We start from the raw sequence: 8,759 nt of genomic DNA on the forward strand, positions 1-8,759 counted from the left end.
ACGAGGGCTGCTGTGCTGGCGAGCCTGGATGTGGTTTTTAGGCGGTTTTCCACATCCCACCAGGTGAATACCAGGCTGGTCCTCACGTCCCGCCTCAGTTACACGACTCGCAGACATTTGAAAACGTTCGCACTATTTCATGGCTTACACTAGATGCAGACACCTGGGGTCTGGAGTACACTAATTCCATCCCGGTGGGAGGGGGGGGGGGGGGGCGTATGGGGCGGCGACAGGAAGGGCATCTTGGGGCGGCGACAGGAAGGGCATCTGGGCGTCCGGCCACCGTCTGACACTAACATTGTCAAATCCATAGTAACAAGGCCGTCCTCGCGTTGAAGTGGGACCAAGGCCCTAAGGAAAATAATAAGACTAGTCTGGGTGAGGCAGATTTTTAATTGACGTAGTCGGAATTTCATATAGGCTGCCAGTTATTTTACATGCAACGTTAGCGTTGTTTGACACGACAGAACCAGAGTCATCACACAGCTGTGTTCTTACAAAGATAGGCGATCTACTAATCCAGATGCATAATAATCCACACGTTTCATTAATACACTTTTCATGCGCAACTCAGTATTAGATAAAGCTTTCCTAATATGTAATTGGTCTGCATTGCTCACAGACACGCTGCAGGGAGCATATCTTAACTGGCTGCTGGAAAGACTAAAATTATACCGACGTAGTCCGTCAATACCCAAGCGAACTGGCCTTCTCGCAGCCAGTGTAATCACTCTTGTGAGGCATCGTTCTTGATCACTCGACACGCAATAATTACCCCTTGCTGTTAGTAACTTTTTTTAGGATTCAAACTCTACTGCCTTACTATTTTAATTAGTACTCTCCCTTCATACGCATATAACTTCCCATCTGACGTCTTATTTAACATATAACAACTTAAAAAGTTATATCTTTTGGCGCGTATGCAACATCCAAGTCCCCAGTAGCTAATCAGGGCATAGGATCGCTTCGCCGGTGCCACATCGGCTAAATGCAGGAACCCACTGGATTGAGGTGCCGTGTGCAAAGCAACAAGGTGAGTTCCTTCGTCGCTCACGCTGATCAGTATTTCCTGATGACGTCAGCTGTCTGCTACAGTACGTATGGATTTTTGATTAATAATAAAGTAGCCATGGCTGCAAGCGTCATAAATCTTACACCATCTGCTGATACATGTTTTCAGTTTCAGATCGATCCATATTCTTCCATTAGTTTTGTCAATCTGATCTTTTATTATGTGGTTCTTGACACACTGTGGTCACCATTGTTAACTGTTCTGATTTCTATTATGCAACTTTACTTGAGGCTTCGTGGTGATAAATAACGATAATATTTCATTAAGACGTGAGAGCCCACTTCGAACTTGGAGCATATTAACGTGGGTCATAAAATTCCATAAACAAAAAATGTTATGTAGTATTACTATAAAGAACAATTTTCATGGGAACACTTGGAATCGCACTCATACTATAAGTGTCATAAGTAACCTCCTCAATATATTTTTAATCTAAATCCTTCAAATCATTTTTATTAAAATCATTACTAATGATTATGTTTCCTATTATGTGGGAGGTAAAGCAGTTTACATCAAGATTCTTTACGATCTGAAAATATCTCTGTAAAGATATATAAAGTGTAGTTGACATCAGTGTTCTATATGCCAGCATTAATTCTTGTACACATATTTCCGTGTGTTCTATACGAAAATTACAACTGTTTTCGACATTCCAGTCATTCATAATCCTGAAAAGGTTAAAATTTCTTGTTTGAAAATGTCCTAAAAAGATCTCATCTGTCAACTGGCTTCTGAATTATTTATTCAGTGAAGGAACAAGACGATTCTTTTAAAATTATAATAAATTGATGTATTGCTCTAAATGTATTCCTGAAATTGTCTTCCTTTGCTATGCTTGAATTTTTAAATATCTTAAACCCTCTCAACATTACATTTCCTGTGGCAACGACATCAGCCCTAACCTCACCCGGTGAGAAACGTGCCTTACAGCATCTCTGCAGATCGTTTTTTTTTTAATTTCTCCTCAGTGTTATTACTTCCCAAAATATTTTTATAATTTCTCAATATTCATAATTAATTAAATTTAAGGTCCACAAAAAATCTGTGGGTTATTAGAAGAGCATCCTACACGTACCTGAAGGCAGAATCCTATGGTTCCAAAATCTATCGTAACATAATATTAACTTCGGAATAAATATGTATGTATGTGCATACATGTGTGTGTGTGTGTGTGTGTGTGTGTGTGTGTTGTGTCTCTGTCTTCATAACCCAGAGAAGAAGATTTGCCACTATAATCTCTCCTCCTCTCTCTCTCCTCTCTCTCTCTCTCTCTCTCTCTCTCTCTCACACACACACACACACACACACTCACTCACTCACTCTCTCTCTCTCTCTCTCTCTCTCTCCCTCTGTCTCTGTCATGCCACCATGCCACTCTACCACTCTAATGCTTTGGTGTGTGTGTGTGTGTGTGTGTGTGTGTGTGTGTGTGTGTGTGTGTGTGTGTGTGTGTATGTGGGTATGTGGGTGGGTGGGTGATAAGAAAATGAAGATCGTAAATGCTTTTAATATACAGTGAGATGATACTCAGCTACACAACATATAACAAAATACTTGCTGAGGAGTCACACTTCCTTGTCATAGCGAGTTATACTAAATATAATCAATGTAAGGTACTGATATTTAGCTAACAAACTAACTACGCACCAAGTACTTGTTTATTTGTCTGTAAAACAGGAAATAAAATGGACATTAAATGTCTCGTCAACTCAGAAGACGTAATAGACTGAGCGTTATTTAGATGGACAATAAGAAACGACTGTGGCCTTCTTGAAGTATTCACCTGATGTGATTTACGACACAGCATATACCTAAATCATAATGGCCGAATTACAACAGAACATCTTTCGCCCCGACGCCAACTAGTTAGAATGTTCAATTCTCAGCTGATAGATTGCTTCTGATATTTCTTCGGTTGTCGACCCTAATGTTAGTCCATTCAGTGCTCTGGTCTTGTCCCTTGTTAACTATCAATTTCAGCAAAACTATTTCATTCTACATCATTAGCGATCTGCTGTGCAGGGCGTTTCTGATGAGGGGTTTTTCCCTGCAACTTATAACATAATAAGTGAAAGAATATTTATTTAGACAGGTAAACATCAGAAACGTTACACATTCTGTGAAGGTATGAACATTTAGTTATTTTCCAGAGTGTTACAGCAACAATTTGACACTTTTTAGATAGATCATTATTTTTGTATAATTCAGCTAATGTATTTAAATCATACACAAATCAATTCAAATTTCTACAAATTTTACCTGGGTATCTAGAAATGTTCAAAGTTTAAGGTGGATGCAACACGCTGCACGTAATTGGTTGTGTTCAGAAGGATGATCTGATAGTGGAATGTTCATATAAAACTCGTGCCAATTTTCCTGGATGTGTTTTCTAAACAACCTGCAGACGAGATGTAAAGTTGCTGGTGTCACAGTGCGACAAGGCTTCCTTGATTCTCTGTGTGAAGTCATCTTGGGTGTGGACTCGGTGACTCAAACGCGATTCTTTACATGTCTCCGTAAAAATAAATCTACTGTTGTTAAATCGAGCTGATAACTGCAGCTTACTAACGGTTTTCCAGGAAATCTTTTGTTTAGCTCTTGCACAGCGTCACGCGCAGAATGGACCATCCTCATACATCCGCATACGCCCTCTAGACTGACATTGTCAGGGACAGCACCTAAATTGTCTGCGATTAAAACACGATACCTCTCACCTGTCAGAATAGCTGCGAGCTAATGTGGACCGATCTCCAAGGATTCTACACCACACATTAATGAACCACCTCGACGATCGAGATAATTTAACCACCTAGCAGTGTCTGTGGCCCAGTAATGACTATTACGACGGTTCACTGTGGCATAATTCGTGAACGTATATTCAGTTTCTTACGTAACTGTAAGGTGTCCAAAACGAAATTATTCACCGTTCATGTGGAGAAAGTAGCTCTCCGATTCTCATGCTCCTCCTGTATCAATGACAGGTGGTACAGCTGTAAGCTGTAACCGTGTATCATTCGCCACACAGATGTAAGGCTGATACCAACGGCTGGAGCAACTTCTCGTAAGCTGACACGGGAACTGTAGTGTATCGCAGCCAAACAACTTCTGTATCCTGGCTTCTTGCTAGTCTTCTTCTGTTTCACCGCACCTTCTCAATCCACGTGTTTCTCGAAGTCGTTCTTCAATACGTAAGAAGCTGACTGTTGATTAAGCTCTTCGACCAGGGTATCTCACAGGATAAGCCATAGCTGAGTCATTGGCTTCGTGTGGGCATTAGCCGAGCGTTAGTAATATGTCAACGCTCTCGTTGGATGTATTTGCCATGTTTATTGCACGTCCGTTTCCGTAGCAGTCCGAGGCTCGCTTTTTGCACATTCTGATCTGCTGTATATACGGATGTGTAAGAATACATTCTGCAATCTAATCGAAATCACTATGTGACACTGGTAACTTTATGTTTCATCCACAGGTCGTTTAGGTGGCGCACTGAGTTATGCTGTCAGGAGAATGGGCACGCGTTTTAACACCTCAGTTAAATGAACGTACTGAAACCAGGCCGTTAGTCTGAAGATAGATCTTTACATTTTTTTTAAGTCATTAGTCTCCTGACTGGTTTGATGTACGTTAAAACCATTCCTATGACTTCGAACGTTTCTAACTTACTAACTAGAAGTGAAGGAAATCTGATTTAACTTCATTTGTTTACGGTTCAATCACATCAGCTTCATGAAGGAAAAAATAATGTTCCAACTAAACAATCGTAGCTCGTTGCTGTAGCTCCATGGAAAATATCCAAATAAATTACGTTTATAGCTCTATGGACAGACTAACCTTCCTTATATTTACTTATCTAAATAAATATTGTTTTTACATACAGTTTTGTAGGTTACAACGATTCTACCGCTTGCGTTCATTATGTTCTTTATTAGCATTTCTTCTCGTCGACTTGTTGCAGGACGTCTTCATTTCCTACTCCTCCGAGCCGTCTAATCAACAGTCGCCTTTAACACCACTCTAAAAATTGTTCAAATGGCTCTGAGCACTATGGGACTTAACATCTGAGGTCATCAGTCCCCTAGAACTTAGAACTACTTAAACCTAACTAACCTAAGGACATCACACACATCCATGCCCGAGGCAGGATTCGAACCTGCGACCGTAGCGGTCACGCGGTTCCAAACTGAAGCGCTTAGAACCGCACGGTCACACCGGCCGGCTTAACACCACTCTGTAAGGCCTTCTAATCTTTACATTTCTGTTTCCGCCGTTGAAGCCGTTTCGCACGCAGAGCTGCGTTCCAAACATAGATTCGCATGAATATTATTCTGGTCTAAAGGTTTATATTGTTTTATGTACCAGCTGTTTATTTTTATATAAATCCTTCTTTTATCTGGCAGAGTCCTTGCAGGTACGTCTTACACTAATGCCTTTTGTTGCATCTTCTTTGTTTATCTGTTCTGCGTTCGAGAGAGAATTTGCAATATTTAGCTACCCAGCAGTTCTACCTGCACTTGCTGTTCTGCCGTTGATCGCGTAAACGAAGGTATGAGTCCCTAACATTTCTTTTTGGGTCGTCAGCCTTTCCGTTTGATGTTGCTTGCCTCGATTTCCTCTCCTGTCACAATTTTTTGAAGTCAGAGAACCACGCAGCCAATTTCCTGATTTATATTGTTTATACACGGTGATTCTGTGATAACCTTACAAAGGGTAAATGTATCTATTTGAGGCAAGAGACTCTGATCCGGAAACGATCGAGACAAAAGTTATAAGCGAAATCGTTCTGACACCTTTAACAGTGGACCTGTTCTTCTGCCAGCTCTTTGCTTTTTGTACTTTGCGAGGAGATAGTGTCGACCAAAACAAGAAAAAATTGTCTGATAAACATGGCCTCTAAAATGCATACCTTACACGCTACTAGCACCTGTTCAGTAGAAAAAATATGTTTCGCTGTAGCAAAGATCAGCAAGTGCTCATAGTTCTTGAGACATGCGCTTTTTAGATCCCATATTGAAAGGACTTATTTTCTTGTTTTGGTCCTTACTGCCTTCTCCCAAAATTCAGGAAGCAAAGAGTTTGCAGAGGAAAAGGTCCACTGTCAGATCCATCAAAACGGTTTTCGCTTATAACTTACTACTCGGTCGTTTACGGACCAGGGACCCTTACCTCAAATTCGTGCATTTACTTTTCTCCCTCATCCTCGAAGGTTTGTAACATCATCATAGATTCTCCCCGTATATTCCAATTCTGTATTCCCCTCCAATGTTTGCGCACTAGGGCTCCCTCTTGTGCCATCTTTACACTTCATTTTAGCCCGTCACGTGCCACATAAGTCATTCCCTGAAGTTTTTAACACCCGTAAACTGCCTGTCCGATCTTACAGTTAGTGGGTTCCAGGCATACCTTTCCTCAACGACAGTGTGGACAACCGACTCATTTCTTATATTTAATATTTAGTATCCCTCTCGGCCGTGTGGGATTAGCCAAGCGGTCTAAGGCGCTGCAGTCATGGACTGTATGGCTGATCCCGGCGGAGGTTCGAGTCCTCCCTCGGGCATGGGTGTGTGTGTGTTTGTCCTTAGGATCATTTAGGTTAAGTAGTGTGTAAGCTTAGGGACTGATGACCTTAGCAGTTAAGTCCCATAAGATTTCACTCACATTTTTTTTTAATTCCTCTGTTACATGCATCTCAGACGATTCGATTCTCTTCTTTTTCAATTGATCCACAGTCAATGATTCACTTCTACATAATGCCATGCTCCAGAAGTACGCCGGCCGATGTGGCCGAGCGGTTCTAGGCGCTTCAGTCCGGAACCGTGCTGCTGCTACGGTCGCAGGTTCGAATCGTGCCTCGGGCATGGATGTATGTGATGTCCTTAGGTTAGTGAGGTATAAGTAGTTCTAAGTCTAGGGGACTGATGACCTCAAATGTTAACTTCCATAGTGCTTAGAGCCATTTGAACCAGAAGTACGTTCTCAGAAATTTACTCCTCGAGTTAAGGTATATGCCTGATAGCAGCATTCTTTTGTATCCGCAAACTCTCTTTGTTTACGCTAGATCGCTTCTTATGCCCTCGGCGAGCAAGATATTGCAATAGTTGGCACACTGGACTCGTGTTCGGGAGGACGACGTTTCAGATCCACGTCCGACCATTCAGATTTAGGTTCCTATGCTTTCCACAAATCACTTAAGGGGAATGCCAGTATCCATTCAAAGGGCACGGCCGATGTGCTTCCTCGTCTGTCTGTAATCTGAGCTTGTGATACGTCTCTATCACTCGTTGTAGAGAGGGTGTAAAGTCTAATCTAATTTTTCTTATGCTCTCCTTTCGCCGACGGGCACGCGCTATTTTGCTTGCAAGGTATCAAAGTGCCTTCACTTCGTTTACTAAGTGCTTCCTAGTTTGGTGTTAAGTTCGTCGCTTGTGTCATTTATCCTACTCCTCATTACTTCCATCCATTTTCTGCGATCCGTAGACCGTCCGTTTCATTCAACAGGCCCTTCCATCCTTCCTCGCCTTCACTGACGTTATCAGCGTAGAAGGATTACCGACTGAGTGCGTACGAAGAAGGACATGGAACTGACATAAATGCGAGCGAGCAGTAAACTGGCCATTTCATTCAACAAGTCATGTAATCTCTTTAGAAGAAAGTGGAGCCCCTCCACGCCCGCACTAGCATGGTGACCATCACAAAAGATTGTTGTCACTAGTGCAATATAGTTAGTGTTGTAATCTAGGAGTCACGGGATGCGGATCTGTGATATTGTTTGCCGGCCGCTGGCGGCCGAGCGGTTCTAGGCGCTTGTCGAGAACAGCGCGACCTCTACGGTCGCAGGTTCGAATCCTGCCTCGGATGTGTGTGATGTCCTTAGGTTAGTTAGGTTTAAGTAGTTCTAAGTCCTAGGGGACTGATGACCTGAGTTGTTAAGTCCTATAGGGCTCAGAGCCATTTGAACCATTTTGTGATATTGTTTATACGTCTGGGTCCCACGTAAGATACAGTAGACATAAGCATTTGAAGAGTAGAGGTTTCTAAGGGCACAGTCAAAAAACCGCAACGAGAGGCGCCGTGTTGGAAAAACCTCTGCGACAGTGTGGAAGGGTAGCAGAGCTGCTGGCGCATGCGTGCCAGCAGCGACAATTTACGCGTGGTTACTGGGCAATGTTAGTAGAGAGGTTTTACCGTCGTTGCTGCCGTTCGGTGATGTCTCGTGGATCAGGTGCAACGTCACCATACCTGTTAACATGTCAATTCGTCATCTGAGTGGTCAATTTGATTATAAACCGGCCGCTCGTTATGTAGAGTCGTGTGGGGGTCTCTGTGGGTTGTGCGTGTTCGGATTTCCTGTCTGTGTCGTCTGGTTGGCTGTATGGATACAGCTGTTGGTGCCAGTCAGTTTTGCTATGATACAGGAGTTCGCCGAAATTTCTGTTTGAGTGCTTAATTTAAGCCTGCCGTAAGTGGTCAGTTTTCCTTAAGAAAAAGCGTTCGTGTAATCTTTGCTCAATTTCAGTGATACTATCTAGAACAGGGATGTTCATACTCTTTACGTTTGAGATCTAATAAATGCAATTTATGCAATTTAGTCCATTTAGAGATTTACTAACCTAACAATTCATGAAGATTTAAACACAAAACAACACAGTAGCCAAAATTAACCATTGTAATTACACAGCATAAATAAAAG

Source organism: Schistocerca nitens, chromosome 6 (genome assembly GCF_023898315.1).
Source record: "Schistocerca nitens isolate TAMUIC-IGC-003100 chromosome 6, iqSchNite1.1, whole genome shotgun sequence".
NCBI lineage: Eukaryota > Metazoa > Arthropoda > Insecta > Orthoptera > Acrididae > Schistocerca > Schistocerca nitens.